The following is a 19,989-nucleotide window of genomic DNA, read 5'->3' on the forward strand; positions in this document are numbered from 1 at the left end:
TAAAAGGCATTCGGATGGGGACATGAATAGGAAGGGTTTAGGGGAATAAGGACCAAATGCTGGTAAATGGGACTGGATTAATTTAGGATTTTTGTTCGGCATGGATGAGTTGCACTGAAAGGTCTGGTTCCACACTGTACAAATCCATGAGTCTATGTTTTAAATCATCTCCCTTGATACAAACCAAAGTAGAGTAGCCTGGAGATGGAAATGGTACAAAATATGCACAGCAAGAGTCAAAGTGGCTTCATACTAACTCATCCCAGAGACAAACATATTTGACTTTCTTGTTATGGAACAAACACTCAAGTTGAAACTTTTTCAGTTATGTGGTAATTTTAATGCCTATGGTGTAGCTGATGGTACATTGTTCTTCATTGAGAACCTGGTTTTAAAAGCAGAGGAAAAATACATTTTAGCTTTTAGTTCTGTGAAGGAGGTTGGTGTTTTGAAACCAAAGGTCAGAAAGTCATTTTGGGCAGTGGGCTAAATTCCGATTTTCCACGAAACCATGTGACTTATGTTAAGTGACTTGATCAGCTCCATGTAGAGTTAATTGTTGAATGTTCACTAAATTGAGTTTTATGACCCACAGAAACAGATGGTCAGGGCCATTTGTGTGTTGAGTTCAAAAGAGAAGTCAGCTTTGTAGTTTGTAGCAATCTCCAGGCTGTGAGAGTACGGTTTGTAGCAATCTCTGGACTGAGAGAGTAATTTGCAGCAATCTCCAGGCTGAGAGTATAGTTTGTAGCAATCTCCAGGCTGTGCGAGTAGTTTGTAGCAATCTCTGGACTGAGAGAGTAGTTTGTCACAATCTCCAGGCTGTGGGAGTGCAGTTTGTAGCAATCTCCAAACTGGGGGAGTGCAGTTTGTAGCAATCTCCAGGTTGCGGGAGTACAGTTTGTAGCAATCTCCAGGTTGCGGGAGTACAGTTTGTAGCAATCTCCAGGCTGTGAGAGTACAGTTTGTAGCAATCTCCAGGCTGTGGGAGTACAGTTTGTAACAATCTCCAGGCTGTGGGAGTACAGTTTGTAACAATCTCCAGGTTGCGGGAGTACAGTTTGTAACAATCTCCAGGCTGTGGGAGTACAGTTTGTAGCAATCTCCAGGCTGTGAGTGTATCATTTGCAGGAATCTCCAAGCTGTGGGATTTAGCTGCACCCTCCAAGCTGTCAGAATTAGAAATAGGTCTCCAGGCCATCAGAGCTGGAAAGGAGACTGAAGCTGCTTCAGCAGTCCAAGGGGAAAGGCTGGGAAGAGGAAAGAGTTATGATTCAATTACTGTAAAGGATGCTGCTGTTTATGCTAAGTTCCTCCTAAATTTCCAAATACATATGTAGGTTTATATTTTACACATTTTGTCGAATAAACTCATGTTTCTTAAAAACAAACTGAAATATAAAATCAATGACTGTCAACATAGATATCACTTTGACTTCCAAATTGCCGATGATGAACATCAACTAGAATCATATTGACACTGAGAAAGAGGGAGCTGGTCTTGATATTTCCCATGAACACATACTATCAGAGTAAGGCTGAGAGAGTTCAATGGCGAAGGCACCCCCTCCCCCCCACCCCAGCACTCCAGTTTGGTGGAACTGGACAAAAGGACTCTTTCCAGGTCAATCACCAAGCAGAAAACCGATGAGTGCAGATTACACATTCGGAGAAAGAGGCTTGTGAAGCATTAAAGACCACAGATTCACTGAGGGTACTTTCCTACTGGAAGGGCAATGGATTACATTCAAAGGGTTAAGTGAAGAGGACTTGGTCAAAAGTCACTGGAAGATTCACCCTGATATGACGGAGAGAAGAGACCCTGTTAAATCTGGGAGATGAAAGAAGATATTTCTGGAAGTACGCCCAGTGAAGTTATCTGGGTAGAACTTATTGGGATTGTACGATAAGCCCCACAATAGTCAGCAGGACTATTTGTAGAATAGAATTGAGAAGCAAATTTGTAAGGAGATCTCCAATATCTGTAAGAACGCTGAGACAGTAATGGTGGGGGATTTTAAAGTTCCAAACATAGATGGGGCTATCATGGTGTTAAGGGCTTGTATGGGGAGTGTGCACAAGATAATTTTCTTATTCAAGATGTCGGTGTATCTACTGGAGAAGGGGCAAGATTTGATTGTCTTTTGGGAAATTAGTCAGAGCAAGTGACTACGGAGTACTTTGGGACCAGTGATCATAATTCTCCTAGTTTTGAAATAGTTATAGAAAAGGATAGACCTGATCCAAAATTTAAAATTTGAAATTGGAGTAAAGCCAATTATAACAATTTTTGGCAAAAATTTTCACAAGCTGATTGCGAGAGGCTTTTTGCAGGTAAAGGGACTATTAAAAAGTAGAAGGACTTCAAAAATGAAATAATGAGAGTCCAAAGGCAATCTGTTCCTGTTAGTGTGAAGCGTAAGACCGGTTGGGGTAGGGAATGCTGGATGCCTGGAGAAATTGCTGCTCTGGTCAAGAAAAAGAAGGAAGCATATGGCAGGTATAGACAGACAGGATCGAGTGAGTCTCTCGTGGAGTGTAGGGGCAATCGGAATATACTCAAGAAGGAAATCAGGAGGGGGAAAGGGGACATGCGCTAGCTTTGGCAAGTAGGGTTACGAAGATTCTCCATGAAGGGAAAAAGAGTAACTCTGGAGAGAGTCGGACCCCTTAAAGATTAACAAGGCCATCTGTGTGCAGAACTGCAGGAGATGGGTGCGATACGCAATAAGTATTTTGTGTCAGTATTTACTGTGAAGAAGGATATGGAAACTAATGAATTTGGATAAATAAAGAGTAATACCTTGGCATCATATTACAGAGCAGATGCTGATGGACATCTTAAAACATATAAACATAGAATAATCTCTGGGACCTGATCAGGTGTATTCCAGAACTTTATGTGAAGCTAGCGAAGTGATTGCTGGGCCCTTTGCTGAGATGTTTGTATCATTGACAGCCACAGGTGAGGTGCTCGATGACTGAAGGTGCTATTATTTAAGGAAGGTGGTGAGGAAAAGCCATGGAACTGTAGACCGGTCAGCCTGACATCAATGGTGGGTATGTTGTTCGAGGGGTTTCTGTGGGACAGGACTTGCATATATTTGGAAGGGCAAGGATTCATTAGGAATAGTCAACATGGGTTTGTCTGTGGGAAATCGTGTCTCCCTAACTTGATTGACCTTTTAAAAGAAGTAACAAAGAATATTGATGAAGGTAGAGCAGTGGATATTGTCAATGTAGACTTCAGTAAGGAGTACGACAAGGTACCATATGATAGATTGGTTAGCAAGGTTAGCTCACATGGAATCCTGGGAAACCTAGCCAGTTAGGTACAAAATTGGCTTGAAGGTAGGAGACAGAGGATGATGGGACAGTGGAGGCTTGTTTTTCGGCCTGGAGGTCAGGGACCAGTGCTGTTCCACAAGCAATAGTGCTGAGTCCACTGCTTTTTATCATTTATTTATACATTATATTAAGATGAGCATAGGAGGAATGATGAGTAAATTAGCAGATTACAACAAAATTAATGGTGTAGTAGACAGTAAGATAGTTTATCTCAGACTTGATCAGATGGGCCGATAGGCCAAGGAGTGGCAGATGTAGTTTAATTTAGATAAGTGTGAGGTGTTGCATTTTTAAAACGCAGATCAATGTAGGACTTGAACACTTAAAGGTAGTGTCCTGGGGAGTGCCAAACAAAGAGACCTTGGGCTTCAGGTTCATATTTCCTTGAAGGTGGAGTGGCAGGTAGACAGGATAATGAAGAAGGCATTTGGGCATTTGGTACATTTGGAGCATTGGTCAGTGCATTCAGTTTCAGAGTTGGGAGGTCATGTTGCAGCGGTACAGGACATTGGTTCACCCACGTTTGGAATACTGCATTCAGTTCTGGTCTCCCTGCTATAGGAAAGATGTTGTTAAACTTGAAACAATTCAGAAAAGATTACAAGGGTGTTACCAGGGTTGGAGGTTTGGAGGTTTGAGCTATAAGGAGAGGGTGAATAGGCTGGAGTTGTTTTTCCTGAAGCATTGGAGGCTGTAGGGTGACCTTATCGAGGATTATAAAACCATGAGGGGCATTGGATAGAATGAATAGCCAAGGTCTTTCTTCCAAGGGTGGAGAGTCCAAGACTAGAGGGCACAAGTCTAAGGTATGAGGGGAAAAATTTAAAAGAGTCCGAAGTGGCAACCTTTTCATGCAGAGGGTGGTGCTTGTATTAAATGAGCTGCCAGAGGAAGGGTTGATGTTGTTACAATTGCCACATTTCGAAGGAGCTGGATAGGTATATGAACTGGCAGAGTTTAGAGGGATATGGGCCAAATGCTGGCAAATGAGACTGGGTTAGTTAAGGATATCTGGTCGGCATTGGTTTCTCTACTGCAAATCTCTATGACTTCTATGACTCTATTAAGTCTAAGTCAACATTTTTTGAAAAGAAGGCTGTGTAAAGAATGAACATAATGTAGGGTTTCAGTGATGAAAATTGAGAGACAATGCCTTTATTGTAATCTAGTGCATTATGTGCCTGCACAGGAATGTGTAGGCAATATTAATTTTAGTCCATTTGTTGCAGTGAACATCTGAAAACATAACGTCTTGCAAGCTGCAAGCTGGCTAGACAGACAGTGATAATATTATCAGGAGGAGCAGGCAGCATTAGCAAATATTTAAATAATCTCCTGCTTACACATGTTTGTGTACAATAGATACACCTATCTAACACCATAATGATAGAACTTTAATATATGTAACAATCGGGTATAAAGAGGCTGCTGTAAGAATTGTCCTTGGGATTCCATTTCCGCTTCGGACTGTGCTACTGCAGATGCTCAATAAGGAGGCTATTTTCACCACTTACCAAGTTCAGTTGTTATTCGAACACTATCCCACAGTGTAGAAGGGATACATTTAGGCTCTTGACATATTCAGAGTAATTGCAGGGAAAATGGGATATGTACAAGATAGGCAGGTTACAACCCCACTGGATGGTGACCTGTAGCCTAGTTTGGGAATTCATAAAAAAAGTGTCTGATGACGTCCATGGTCAGACCACAGTGAGGCAGCTGACTCTGAACTGGCCTGTGAGAAATTCGAGTTGGACAATGAATGCTGGTCATTCAGTGACACCTTCATCCTCTGAATGAATCAAAGAAAACTAACATTGTAGGGTGTGGGGAACAGGGGGTTTCAATGAGGAAGTCATGAACCTGAGAGGGAAGACAAAAGGGAGGGAACCATAGATAGAAATAAAAGATGGAAAAGTAAGAAGTAAAAGTGGAAGGCAGCAGAAACACAGAGCAGCAGTAAACAGGGCAGGAGTACCAAAGTAACTGAATAAAAATGTCAAAGAACCAGGGCTAAAGATATTGTATCAGTTAGGTAAGCCTTTCAGACAAAGGAACATAACAGGAAAATGCAGTCAGATGCAGTTGCAAAAAAAAGCAAGCCTATTGATTTGGATGAGTTTAGAATTTAACAAAGACAGACCAATAGGGATAGGTAAAGATGGAATGCGAATGTAAATGTAGAGAAATATAAAACCAAGTTGGACGAGCTTTCATAATTCTGTCAAGCAAAACGATGAGTTAAAACAAATGTAACTACCGTTATGATCGTCCAAAGATGTGCAGGTCAGGTGAATTGGCCATGCTAAATTGCCCGTAGTGTTAGGTAAGGGGTAAATGTAGGGGTATGGGTGGGTTGCGCTTCGGCGGGGCGGTGTGGACTTGTTGGGCCGAAGGGCCTGTTTCCACACTGTAAGTAATCTAATCTAATCTAATCTAAAACACAGAAATTGCAAACCAATCAAACAGTTCCTTTAGTGCGGTATTAATAGAAAAAGACACACAAAATGCTTCCTGCAAATGCTTGGAAGAAAGTGATTATTGTGAAGAAGTAATTGAAGGAAATTAGTACAAATAAAAGAAAAAGAAGTGCTGAAGAAATTAATGACATTGAAATCTGATAAATCCCCGGGAAATGATATTCTCTATCCCAAAGCACTAAAGGTAATGGCCATGGAAGTAGAGGATGTATTAATGAACATTTTACAAAATTCTCAAGGTTTCCATTCCCAGCAGCTTGGAAAGTGACAAAATGTAACATCACTGTTTTAAAAAAGGAGGGAGAGAGAAACCAGACAATTACAGAACTAGTCAGCCTGACATCAGGAGCAGAGAAAATGCTGGATTCGACTATAGGGGACATCAAAACACGAAGCTTAGAAAATACTAATTGGATTTCACAAAGCTAACATATAATTATGGAAGGGAAATCATGTTTGGCAAGCTTACTCTCATCTGTTTTGAGGATTCAAAGAATAGAATTGATGAGGGAGAACCGGTGGATATATTATGTTTAGATTTTCATAAAGATTTTGAAAATGCCTCAAATAAGAGGTGATCGTTCAAGGTTAAATCACATGTTAATAGTGAAAACATACTGGTATGGATTGAGAACTGGTTAACAGGTGGGGACCAAGAGTTGGACTAAATAGGTTGTTTTCAGGTTGGAAGGTGATGGCAAGTGCGGTACCACAGGGATCAGTGCATGGATTCCAGCCATTCACAATATATTATCAATGATCTGGAATAGGGAAACAAATGTGATATTTTCATATTTGTTGACAACATACAACTCGGTTGGACTGTTATCCCGGGGAGTGTGAGTGGTGAGGAAGACAGAAAGAGTCTTCAGGGTAATTGAGCCAAGTGAGTGGTCAAATACATGGCAGATGCGGTACAATATAGATAAATGTGAAGCTTCCCACTTCAGCAGGAACAGCATATGGCAGAGCATATTGTAAATGATGATAGACTGGGAAATGTTGACGTACAAAAGGACCCCATGTCTTTGTAGACTGATCACTGAGAGCAAGCGTGCAGATACAGCAGGCTGTTAGGAAGACAAATTGTAACATTGGTTTTCACTGCAAGAGGGTTTGAGTAGAGGAACAATAATGTTTAACTGCAGCTGTACAGGGTCTGAGTCAGACCACACCTGAGGCATTCCATGCAGAATTAGAATCCCAACAGTTTGGAAACAGGCCATTTGGCCCAACAAGTCCATACCAACTCTCCAAAAGTTATCCCACCCAGACCCATTCACCTACACCTGTTACTCTACATTTCCCATAACCAATGTACCTAACCTGCACATCTCTGCTCACTATGGGGCAATTTAGCATGGCCACTTCACCTAACTTACACATCTTTGGATTGTGGGAGGATACCAGAGCACCTGGAGGAAACCCACACAGACACAAGGAGAATGTGCAAACTCCACACAGACAGAAGAAGGAATTGAACCAGGGTCCCTGGTTCTGTGAGGCAACAGTACTAACCACTGAGCCACCATGCTGCCCTTTTATGACTCCTTACATGCCAGAGAGGATGTGAAGCAAAGGTTTATCAGTCTGATCCCTGGGATGGCAGCTTTGTCAGAGAAAGAGACATTGGATTTACTGGGTTTGTATTCACTGGACTTTAGAAGGATGAGAGGAAATCTCATGGCAACATTTCCCATTCAGATCGGGGTAACCAGAATGGGTGCACACTGAGCAAAATATTCAGAAGAGTTATGATAGTATTGTGGAGTGACAGGAGGAATGTGTTTGTTAGCTTGCCTCAGTACTCCATTGAGTCACACTAAACACATTGATTTACTTATCCAAAAGGCCAATTAAGTCCCAATTGATACTCCTCTCCAGAATAAAAGAACTCAGTTTGTTCAATGAACTCAGGAATAATCTGCATACTATAAAATAAAACTGATATCTAAGGCCAAGTGCAAAACTGGTCAACTTCTAAGCTAGGCTTCAGAATGGCACCTATATTCCCCTTCAATCCAAACAGACAGCCACGCTTACAAAACATAAACCAAAACAAAGACTCTGCAGCAAAAATGCTTTCAAACTGACTAATGAGAACACCTTAATAGACAATGATGTGAAAAGCAAAAGATAGAAAATTTGGTGAAATCACAGGGTTCACCAGCTTTCCTATTGATAACATTGAATTGTTGACAGCCACCGGCTGTCACCAAAAGGAATGCAGTGTCATAGCTAAGACTCGAAATAAACTGGCAAGCTTCAATTTGGCTGGAAATCAAATTGCTTTCAAACATTTGGAAAGTGGTCATGGTTCAGCTTTTCAGTGTTTAAAAGGTAGTTAAGATATAATGATGTGAAAACTTGATCTGGTATTCAATCATTTCAACCAAGAGAGGGAGAAAGAGACATGCAGCTTTCACTACAAGCTTTGGGGGGGGGGTGGGGGGGCTTCTTTCTTGTGCCTCCCTTGTGAAACCAAGATTGGAACAGGTTACTAGGTAGTCATCAGGTTAGGACCTCACAAACTCTTCCAAATCTAGATTAGATTACTTACAGTGTGGAAACAGGCCCTTCGGCCCAACAAGTCCACACCGCCCCGCCGAAGCGTAACCCACCCATACCCCTACATCTACATTTACCCCTTACCTAACACTATGGGCAATTTAGCATGGCCAATTCACCTGGCCTGCACATCTTTGGACTGTGGGAGGAAACTGGAGCACCCGGAGGAAACCCACGCAGACACGGGGAGAACGTGCAAACTCCACACAGTCAGTCGCCTGAGGCGGGAATTGAACCCGGGTCTCATGCGCTGTGAGGCAGCAGTGCTAACCACTGTGCCACTCCGTAAGGTTATTAGGTTCTCTAATAAGTAAGAGCAACAAACCCAATCTCTTATCTCTCTAAAACCTTTTCTTGGCTGCTTTTCCAAGGTCACATGACTTGCTACCATTGGCTCCATTAAATTATTTAACCCAATTTTCCAAGCAACCTCTTTACCAACAACTTCTGAAAAGCATTCTGTGTGTCAAATACATTGAGTAACTGAAGTAAATGCTGTCTAAAATGACTGAGTTTATTATTATGTGGAACAGAAACAGCTGTAGAAAATGTGCAAATGACAGATGAAATTACCTTTGTTAAATTAATCAGTAATATTCCTCTAACTGGTTTATATTCAACTACTTTCTTCAACAGTATATCATGCTCTGAGGCAGTGCACGTTCCAATTAATTATAGTTTATTTTAGGAATTTTATGGGGATTTTTGCATTATTGTCCCCACTTGTTTGTTCAATGACCTGTGATTGATATGAACAATGAGGGATTTCTCAACTCTCTCGGTACCTTGCCCTCTATAAGTACAAGGCTCCTCTGAATGCCTCATGTCATCAGGCAAAACTATTATCTGGGGCACCAGCAGGAAAACCTCTTAGTTCACAGAAAAATGCGTGAACCAACAATACTCCATGAGTTGGAAGATGTTTACTACCCTGTTCTTGCAGTTGTTGGAGTTCTTGGTAAGACATTTAACAATTTCAAAGAAATCTATTTTGACTTGTATTTTAACCATGTTACCTCTGACTTTTGTTTTCTTTAAAAGTTCTGTTTAAAACATCATTTGGTGATTACAGATCTTAATTATAATCAATGTCAAAAGTTTTCTTAAAAAGCATTCTGAATGATTCAATTATTTATGTAACAAACAACAAAATGTAACTGTTCACATATTTGCGAATCCCAGAATAAATGTTTAGTTTCAATATCAATTGTTGGTGTGCATCTGTTACCAAAAGGAATGCAGTGTCATAGCTAAGACTCGAAATAAACTGGCAACCAACCTGGCTAATAGTTCTGATCTAACTCCATCATCTCAGAGAGTCTGGTATCTGGAAGTTGAAGCAGACCAGGTAAGGACAGATTACTTAACCAAGTAGGTTAAGGCAGGTTAAGGTATTAGAGCAGAGAGGGTTAAGAGGACACCAGGGTGAGATGGAGAGATTATGATGGGCATGGACAAGGTGGACAGAAGTAACTGTTTTCTTTTAGTTAAAGGGTCAGTGACAAGGGGGAATCATTTTAAAGTGAAAGGCAAGAGGTTTAAAGGAGATTTGAGGAAAATGTTTTTCACCCAGAGGGTGGTGAAAATCTGGAACCCACTGCCTCGGTGGATACTTGAGGTGGGAAAAGTATTTGAATGAGCGCTTAAAATATCATAGCATTCAAGGCTGTGGTTGAAGTTCTGGAAAGGGGGATCGGTGTAGATGTTGATTGTTGTTAGCTGGTGCAGGTTCAATCGGCCAAAGGGCCTCTTCTCCTTTGGATGATTCTATGAGCTATAAATATGAATGAAGAACTGGGTAGTGTAGGGTTAAAACTCAGAAATATTGTATGGCTGAGGGAACTAGTCTAATTGCCAATTGCTGAGTGAATGCAGAATGAGTGTGTGTTGTCATCTCAAGTTTTGTGCTGGTTTCTCATATTTCATGTTTATCTTGTAACAGAACTGTCACCATCAACAAAATTAAGAAAAGTCCATATTCATGGTATGGAAGCATTACAATAGTTGAAAAAATGAACTTCCATCATATGGTTATAATACCTGGAATTTTAAATTCATGTTCTTGAATTAAAATGGTTTCAAAAGAAAAGAAACATTGACTGAAGGTGGCTGCAGTGATCACATGACCATATGTGCACCCCTCAATGAAGAAGACCCAGTCTGAAGTGAAATTGACATATTTTCTAATGGACTGAAATAGTCACTCAGTCCTCTATCTACTGTTCTTTTTACACCTTTCTGGAAGTTTCACGAAATGTGATGGAAGTTGCCAGCAAATTTTCCCAGTTTGGAGCCAGACATTGCAATAGACAATTGAACTCCATTTCAGGCAGAGCAGCAGAAAACTGATCAATTCCAATAGCAGAACTAGAAGGTGTGCTGTCTCTCTCTCCCTCTTTCTCTGTTTGCATTTCTCTCTTGACCTGTTAGCAGGCAGCACTCAGTGAAAAACAGAGAACTCAAAGATATCTGCAGACAATATAGATCAATTAAACAACTGTGGGTTCAGATTATCCTACCTCTTTGATAACTCTATGTATGTATGTATGAATGAATGAATGAACAACTAAGCTTTATTGTCACAAGAGTCCAGTGAAAAGTTTATAAATCATCACTTACAGCACCATCTTAGATACAAAGGTACCTGGGTACAGGTTGTTCAGTGACAAGATTGGTCACAGTGTAATGATGTCACCAACACACGGCACAATCTCATGTGCACAGTATCTAGGTATAACCCCTAGTTACAGAATAGAGAAATGAAGAAAACATTATAGCTATACACAGTATAGATCAGAAAAACAAGAAACAAGTTAAAAAGCCAAACATCACAGACCCTCTCCAAGAGCTCTCCACAGCTGACCAGTGCAGGGGGTCTCCATGTGGTCAGCCTGCTGGCTGTTGCCATGTTCCCCACTGGGCCACTCTCTGCACTTTGTGCCAGTTTGCTGCCCCCTCTTTGTACCAGAATATGTGTCCTCACCACTCTGAACAGTTTGATTAAAACTATCTATCATGACATCCAGGTACGTGATGATGATATAACTGACCCCATGATTCTGACACCATTCTAAGACCAGTCTGGAATGAGCATGCAAAGAGGGATGTATTGGAAGCTGTGCAAGAGAACTCTTTTCAATAATCGAGCATGTACAGGTGTAAATAAAGGAGTGTTAGGGAACATAAGGAGTTGCAGTGCCTTGCATATAAATAGGGAGCAAGCAACCTCAAGGACAGTCATACATCAAGATACTTAGACCAGCATCTCAATGTTAACGTAGCAATAATGACTCAAAGCAGAACCAAGGCAGGTAAATAAACTCAAAATAATTCACTTGAATGATAGAGGGGGTTCTTGTTACTAAAAGATATACTCCTATTCTGCTTGTGAACTGATGTAATGCACATGCTATCTGAGATTCCGTTCCATAATTTCTTTCATATCCCTGTTTGTTTTTCAGTTAACTCAGTGGCTATTCTGATCCTGTCACGAGGGAAATGTGGACTCTCAGAGTGTATCACCCATTACCTGGTAGCTATGGCAGTTTCTGATCTACTGGTCATTTGTACTGATGTGATACTGTTTACAGTTATACCATTTCATTTTCCAGGTTCCTACCTGGAGACCACTCCTGCACGCTCTGTCTTACATGTCCTGCTTTACTTAGCCACAGATATTTCTGTCTGGTTAACTGTCTCCTTCACCTTTGACAGACTTATTGTAATATGTTGTCAGAAGATGAGAACAAGATATTGCACAGCGAGAACAGCAGATGTGGTTATCAAAACAGTAAGTGTACTGTTTTGTTTGAAAAATATCCCTTGGTACTTTGTATATGAACCTGAATATGTAATCGACAATATACCCTGGGGAGGTGTCCCATCACAGAGATTTTACACTGAAACTTTGTGGGTTGCATTTCATAGTGTCAGCATTATTTTAACTCCTTTCCTCCCATTCATTCTGATTTTACTGCTCAATGCTCTGACTGTCAGACATATTTTAGTGACCAGCAGAATTCGCAGGAAGCTCCTAGATCACAGCAAGAGAGAGAATCACACTGACCCAGAGATGGAGAGCCGCAGGAAATCCATCATTTTACTCTTCACCATCTCAGGCAGTTTCATATTGTTATGGATGACCAATGTTGTGTTTTTCCTTTATGGACACATTTCAAATACTTATGATTATACAGGTCCCCATGATCCTGTGTATATCACTGAACAATCTGGCTACATGCTGCAGCTTTTGAGTACCTGCACCAACACCTGTATTTATGCAGTGACCCAGACTAAATTCAGAGAGCAGCTGAAGAATGCAGTCAAATACCCATTCACTACAGTTGGTAAATTACTGAAATGATTGAAGTCAGTCAAATAAAATCAGAGCCATTTTTCTATCTCTCACTTTGGTTGCAGTGTTTCTCCAAATATTTACACATGTTTCTGCAGCACTTTCTGCGTTCAATTTCCAATTTCATTTCAACTGGAGATCTTCCCTCCAGGATGATAGCCCTCAACTTCGTACTTTCCTTCCCAATGTTGACAAACTGACCACTCCTGGTGGACCCGTTGCTCAATCCTCCTCTTTTCAAGTCATCCATTAGATATGATCATGCTCAGTCTGCTCTTCACTGAAAAGGCAGCAGCTTGAGATATTTGTTTGGAGCTGACAAGGTGCTTTTGAGAGTCTTCATTCATTGCAAATTGGAGGCAGGCCACATGGACACAGTTACCATCAGTCATCTGCACAATGAGACATGGGAATGATAGATTCTTTCAGCACAAGCTTCCAAATGGCGTAATCTGCACCTTCATTAACTAAAGATATGACCCTTTCCCGCCCAGACTATCATCCCTGGATGGTCATAGACTTTCCTTAAAGAAACAAAGCAGCATACCCACCCTGTATACAACCCAGGAGAAAAGGCTTAAACTTGGTGTTCTGGTGGTGCCAGACTGTGTGGTCATGTATTCACCCTGTTCCTTGTGAATTTGAAGCTCAGTCCATCACCCATTCACTTGAGTACTGCAATGCAAATACTGTGTAGTCTGAGCAGTGATCCTGTGTCCATACAGACAGCAATCCTGTGGGGTGCAGTTCTCTTACAAACTAAGCAGCAGAGAATGCTCCAGCATGATCTAAGTAACTACCATCATAGAATCCGTGGAAGCAGACCATTCAGCCCATTGGGTCCATACCAACGCCCTGATGAGCATCCCACCCAGACCAGACCCTTCTCCTTTCCTATTCCTAACCATGCATTTCCTGTGGCCAATCCACCGAGCCTGCACATCCCTTGGCACTATAGGCAATTAACCATTGCCAATCCACCTACCTGTACATCTTTGCACGAGGGGAGGAAACCGGAGTATCTGGAGGAAACTCACGTAGACAAGGGGAGAATGTACAAACTCCACACACACAGATGTCTGAGGCAGAAATCAAACTGGTTTCCTGGTGCTGTGAGGCAGCAGTGCTAACCATTGAGCCACCATGCCACCCCAAACTACTTGCCTTTCCACAATCAGTTGCTCCCAGACATCCTGCTGGATCTGTGAATATCCCAATAGAATTTTCCATGGTAGTTCTCTGGATTGTGACAACTCCTTTCAGCTGTAGGAGAGAGTGTGACTCTTCCTCCACTGTTTCTGGCCCCATTGCCAATGAACAACTTGACATAGGGAGGGATGTTCTCTCCAAGTGTACACTCTCTGTATGGTCTGCAATCTACTATATGGACCAAACCTGACCTTGGTTTCTCCACCCTGTTGGGAGACAGGCTGTTTCCAAGACACTGGCAACTGCCATTGAAGTGAGGAGACAAAACACCCCGGCATCAAAAAAAAGCAGGAATCGATACTTCCAAATTCGAGACTATATACAGAAGAAGACTACGTTATTAGATAGTCTTTATAAATCAGATAGAGAATGTAGAGTACTACGACCAATGGGGGCATCCTCCATCAGTACCATTTATCATTTACTACATGATGAAGTCTCGGGAGATATGGACAATCTGCTTAAAACATGGGATCAGGAATTGGGACTAGAAATCTCGATAGAAACGTGGAATGACATTTGGGAAAACGCCAGAAGAATCACCATCTGTAACAGAACTCAGGCTATCCAGCTGAAGATACTTCATGGGGCCCATATAGCACCGGATCGATTGGCAAAGTTTAAGGTAGGGGCATCTCCAGTGTGTCCCAAATGTAAAATAGAGGTCGGCACTCTTGTGCATTGTCTAAGGACCTGTCATAAGATCCGTGGATACTGGACTAAAGTAGCAAGTGCCCTGACAGAAATTTTAGGAACGGAAATTAAAGTGGACCCCGTATCTCTCCTTTTGGGCTTTTCGAACTTTCCCTCCCTGGGAAGAGACTATTTTCAATTCTCTCTTTCTGTGCAAGGAAAAATATTTTGGTAAACTGGGTGGCTGAGGGCCCCCCTGGACTTTCAAATTGGCACAGATTAATTATGGAATGTATTCCCCTTGACTTCCTTACAAATGTGGTGCACTGAAAGACCGAATTATTTTATAAAATATGGCAGCCCTTCTTGAATTATATGAATGCAGATATTTTGGCTATCCTAACAAGGGCTTTTATTTAACTGAGATTACGAACCTTGGGAAAACTTTCACCTTGCCTTTTCCATCAGAACTGGTGTTCTACTCCCACATTAATGTGCAAGAAGCTGAGAAGTGCTGTAATATAGTGTGTAAGTACACAGCTCAGCCCAGAACAAACTTACATAGATCCTGTCAAACATACTCTGCAAAATATATGATTCAACACCATTGCTCCAACACAGCAGGCCACCTTGGGAGAGGAATCCCCCATGAATACAGGTTTTGTTACATTTGATGTTAACACATTCCGAGCATGTATCTCACTACCCAATTTCTATGTTATCTGCTGTTGTTTTTTCTCTTTCTCTTATTTGAATAATATAAGAGACTTAAATATACACTCTGGTTAGTTGTAGGCTAGATTAGTAGTTAGTTGAGTTTTGTTTATTTTTCTCTGTATTTTTCCTTTGTTAAATTTTGGTTATTATATATTTAAGATTTAATTGTATATCAATGTTTGTACTTGAGAGTTTTGTTTATTTTTGTAAACTTGTAAAAATGTTAAATTTCTAATAAAAATATCGATTAAAAAAAAAGCAGGAGATGAAATTGGAGGGTGGTTTCCTGTTCCAGAAACTACTTGAAGACACTCTCACATCTTTGGCTCTGTCTGTTGCCTGTGCATGAGTCTACATACACTATCATTTCCCCAGCCTTTCTGTGACAGAGTTCTGGACACAGAGTGACCAGTTCGCCAATGGTGCAGATTCCCCTGTCCAATGGCAGTGTCATTGAGATTCAACTATGGTTCCAACAGGTCAATATCCCAAACAGTTTGACTTCCAAGACTCCCGTGGTGAGTATTCAACACTCCCATCAGATGACCCTGATGCCAATCACAACAAGTCACAAACTCACAAGCACTATGTGGTAACTTCTGTCAGGGTCAGCTGGTGCAATCTTCCCAAGATCCAGCCACCCAGCCCAAAGTATTTATGATGATAGATTTAGATGACTATGCCTATAGCTGGCAATCTCCACTGCCGTACCAATAAGATATCTGAATATCTGAACAGGATATCTGAACAGTTCAGGCTTCAATGAAATGGTGCTTTTGCTTTGTGTGTGTATGTGTGTGTGTGTGTGTGAGAGAGAGAGACATAGAGAGAGAGAGCAAGCAATATCTATATACACACACATAGAGAGAGAGAGACAGAGAGCAGCTGGAAAAAGGCTCAAGTGTAAATTATGCCATTTGTATCTGAGACACCTCTGAGCCCAAAGTAAGCTTTTTTGGGTACAGCTCTTCTCCAACCCCAACCCCTTGCTAATTTCTAATTTCACCAAATTATGATGGAAGACGAGGGAGCCAATGGTGCCTAACCTAATGAATGCTCTTGATCATTTCCCATCTTTATTGTTTCTTGAGAGAGAGCTACCAGTGACACTGTGTCAGTTGTGCATCGTTGGAAGCTCCCATGGAGTGACAGTACATGAAGCTTGTAATGGAGATGCCTGCCGTCCTATCCCCTGGGTGACAGTCCATCAGCTGTAAACATGCAATGCCTCATGTCCCTATGAGGGTGACATTGTCGTGAATGGACAGTGGCACATACCCTGGCAGAGGGCAGCAGATCATTCACCCTCTAGTGGTACTGGAGCCAGGCTCTCTTGTGCCAGCCATGGATACTCATCTATATCCTGGGCTTCTGACAGTCAGGATAGCGACAGGTTCCAATCCCCAGGAAGTGGACATCCTTTCCATCCCAGATGGAGGAGGAGCTCCTGTCAAGTGTTATGGAGCTGAAGGCCCACTTTCTTTCTGCTCTGAGATATCTCCGAGGAGACTCAGAGAGACCCAGCTCAAGCCGAGTGAGGGTCTTGGTTTACAGAAGGCCTGCCCGGGTGCCCCTTTAATATCGTGCCAAAGAATTCAACCACAGGAAGTCCCTGTGGTGGGTGAAAACTTTCACCTTGCCTTTTCCATCAGAACTGGTGTCCTACTCCCACATTAATGTGCGAGAAGCTGAGAAGTGCTGTAATATAGTGTGTGAGAACACAGCTCACCCCAGAGCAAACTTACATAGACCCTGTCAAACATACTCTGCAAAATATATGATTCAACACCATCGCTCCAACACAGCAGGCCACCTTCCTGTTTCTTATCTTGTCTCTCTCCTCTTAAAGCAACACACATTTTCAATGTAAGAGATTCTAATTGGCCTTATCTGTATTTGGCTCATTTTCTCCTGTTAAAGTTTAATTCTTAAAACTTAAGGGTATTCTAGAAACATGAACCGCAAATAGGGATTTCAAGAAATTTATATTCTTTAGAGTAATGCTTGTCAATTTTCAATTGTGCACGAACAATATTTTTAACCTTTGTGCTTGAAACAATTTTGGCAATTCGACTAAACTGCTGCACTGCTGCCTCACAGCACCAGAGGTCCGGCTCGATTCCACACTCGGATGGCACTCTGTGTGGAGTTTGCACATTCTCCCCGTGTCTGTGTGGGTTTCCTCTGTGTGTTCCAATTTCCTCCCAGAATCCAAAGATGCGCAGGTTCGGTGAATTGGCCCATCGTGTTCAGGGATGTGTTCATTAGGGGTAAGTGTGGAATAATAGGGTAATGGGTTTGGGTGGAATAGTCTTCAGAAGGTCGGTGTGGACTTGTTGGACAAAGGACCTGTTTCCACACTGTAGGGAATACATTGACTCCACAGGGATTCTATAGATGAACCTTGCCTCAAAATTACTGACTTCCAATGTTGCATTGAAAAGAAGTGGCCAAAACAAGTTTCAATTTTATGGTTTAAACTATTTATGTGACATGGATGAATAATATTCCTTGAAGAGGGTCAGATTAAACAATATTATCAATGGAATATCATCCTTTGAGGCCGACATGTTCCAATTAATTGCAGTTTATTTTATGAGTTTCACAGAATTGTCTCCACTTGTGTGCTCAATGACCTGTGATTGATATGCACAATGAGGTATCGGTCATCTCTCTGTACTTTTCCCTCTATGAGTACGAGGCTCCTCTGAATGCTTCATGTCATCAGGCACAGCTATTGCCTGGGGCACCAGTAGGGAAACCTCCCAGTTCACAGAAAAATGGGTGAACCAACAATACTCTGTCAGTTGGAAGATGTTTCCTATCCTCTTCTTGCAGTTGCTGGAGTTCTTAGTCAGATATTTAACAATTCTGTGGAAGTAAATGACCCGTAATTTGAACCATCATCTTTGATTGCTTTGTTTTGGAAGTCCTGTTTCAATTCTTATTTTGCTGATTACAGGTTTCAGTTGCAACAAAATAACATATGTTTGGAATAATTGAATTGTTTTATCAATAAGGAACAAAAAAGAACTATCTACATAGGACAAATATTTAGATTGGAAATTTCAATAGTAAATGTTTGAAAAGGTGCAGTAGTAGTCATGGGCGATTTCAACTTTCCAAATATTGATTGGAAGCTCTTTAGATCAAATAGATTGGACGGAGCGGTGCTTGTGCAGTGTGTCCAGGAAGCTTTTCTAACTCAGTATGTAGATTGTCCGACTAGAGGGGAGGTCATATTGGACTTGGTACTTGGTAACGAACCGGAACAAGTGATGGGCTTGTTAATGGGTGAGCTTTTTGGTGATGGTGACCACAATTCTGTGACTTTCACCTTGGTTATGGAGAGAGATAGGTGCGTGCAACAGGGTAGGTTTCACAATTGGGGGAAGGGTAAATACGATGCTGCAAGACAGGATCTGAGGAGCATAAATTGGGAGTATAGGCTGTCAGGGAAGGATGTCGTTGAAATGTGGAACTTTTTCAAGGAACAGATCCGACGTGTCCTTGATATGTATTTACCTGTCAGGCAGGAAAGAGATGGTCGTGTGAGGGAACCTTGGTTGACGAGGAAGGTTGAATGTCTTGTAAGGAGGAAGAAGGAGGCTTACATAAGGTTGAGGAAACAAGGTTCAGACAGAGCGTTGGAGGGATACAGGATAGCCACGAGGGAGCTGAAGAAAGGGATTAGGAGAGCTAAGAGAGGGCATGAAAAATCTTTGGCAGGTAGGATCATGGATAACCCAAAGGCCTTTTATGCGTATGTGAGAAACATGAGAATGACGAGAACGAGGGTAGGTCTGATCAAGGACAATAGTGGGAGACTGTGTATTGAGTCGGAAGAGATAGGAGAGATCTTTAATGAGTACTTTTCTTCAGTATTTACAAATGAGAGGGACCGTATTGTTGAAGAGGAGAGTATGAAATGGACTGGTAAGCTAGAAGAGATACTTGTTAGGAAGGAAGATGTGTTGGGCATTTTGAAAAACTTGAGGATAGACAAGTCCCCCTGGCCTGACAGGTAATATCCTAGGATTATGTGGGAAGCAAGAGATGAAATTGCAGAGCCATTGGCAATGATCTTTTCGTCTTCACTGTCAACGGGGGTGGTACTACGGGACTGGGGAGTGGCGAATGTTGTGCCCCTGTTCAAAAAAGGGAATAGGGATAACCCCGGGAATTACAGGCCAGTGAGTCTTACTTTGGTCGTAGGCAAAGTAATGGAAAGGATACTGAGGGATAGGATTTATGAGTATCTGGAAAGACACTGCTTGATTCGGGACAGCCAGCACGGATTTGTTAGGGGTAGGTCTTGCCTTATGAGTCTTATTGAATTCTTTGAGGAGGTGACCAAGCATGTGGATGAGGGTAGAGCAGTGGATGTAGTGTACATGGATTTTAGTAAGGCATTTGATAAGGTTCCCCATGGTAGGCTTATGCGGAAAGTCAGGAGGCATGGGATAGAGGGAAATTTGGCCAGTTGGATAGAGAACTGGCTAACCGCTCAAAGTCAGAGAATAGTGGTAGATGGTAAATATTCAGCCTGGAGCCCAGTTACAAGTGGAGTTCCGCAGGGATCAGTTCTGGGTCCTCTGCTGTTTGTAATTTTTATTAATGACTTAGATGAGGGAGTCGAAGGGTGGGTCAGTAAATTTGCAGACGATACGAAGATTGGTG

The sequence above is a fragment of the Chiloscyllium punctatum genome, chromosome 4 (genome assembly GCF_047496795.1).
Source record: "Chiloscyllium punctatum isolate Juve2018m chromosome 4, sChiPun1.3, whole genome shotgun sequence".
NCBI lineage: Eukaryota > Metazoa > Chordata > Chondrichthyes > Orectolobiformes > Hemiscylliidae > Chiloscyllium > Chiloscyllium punctatum.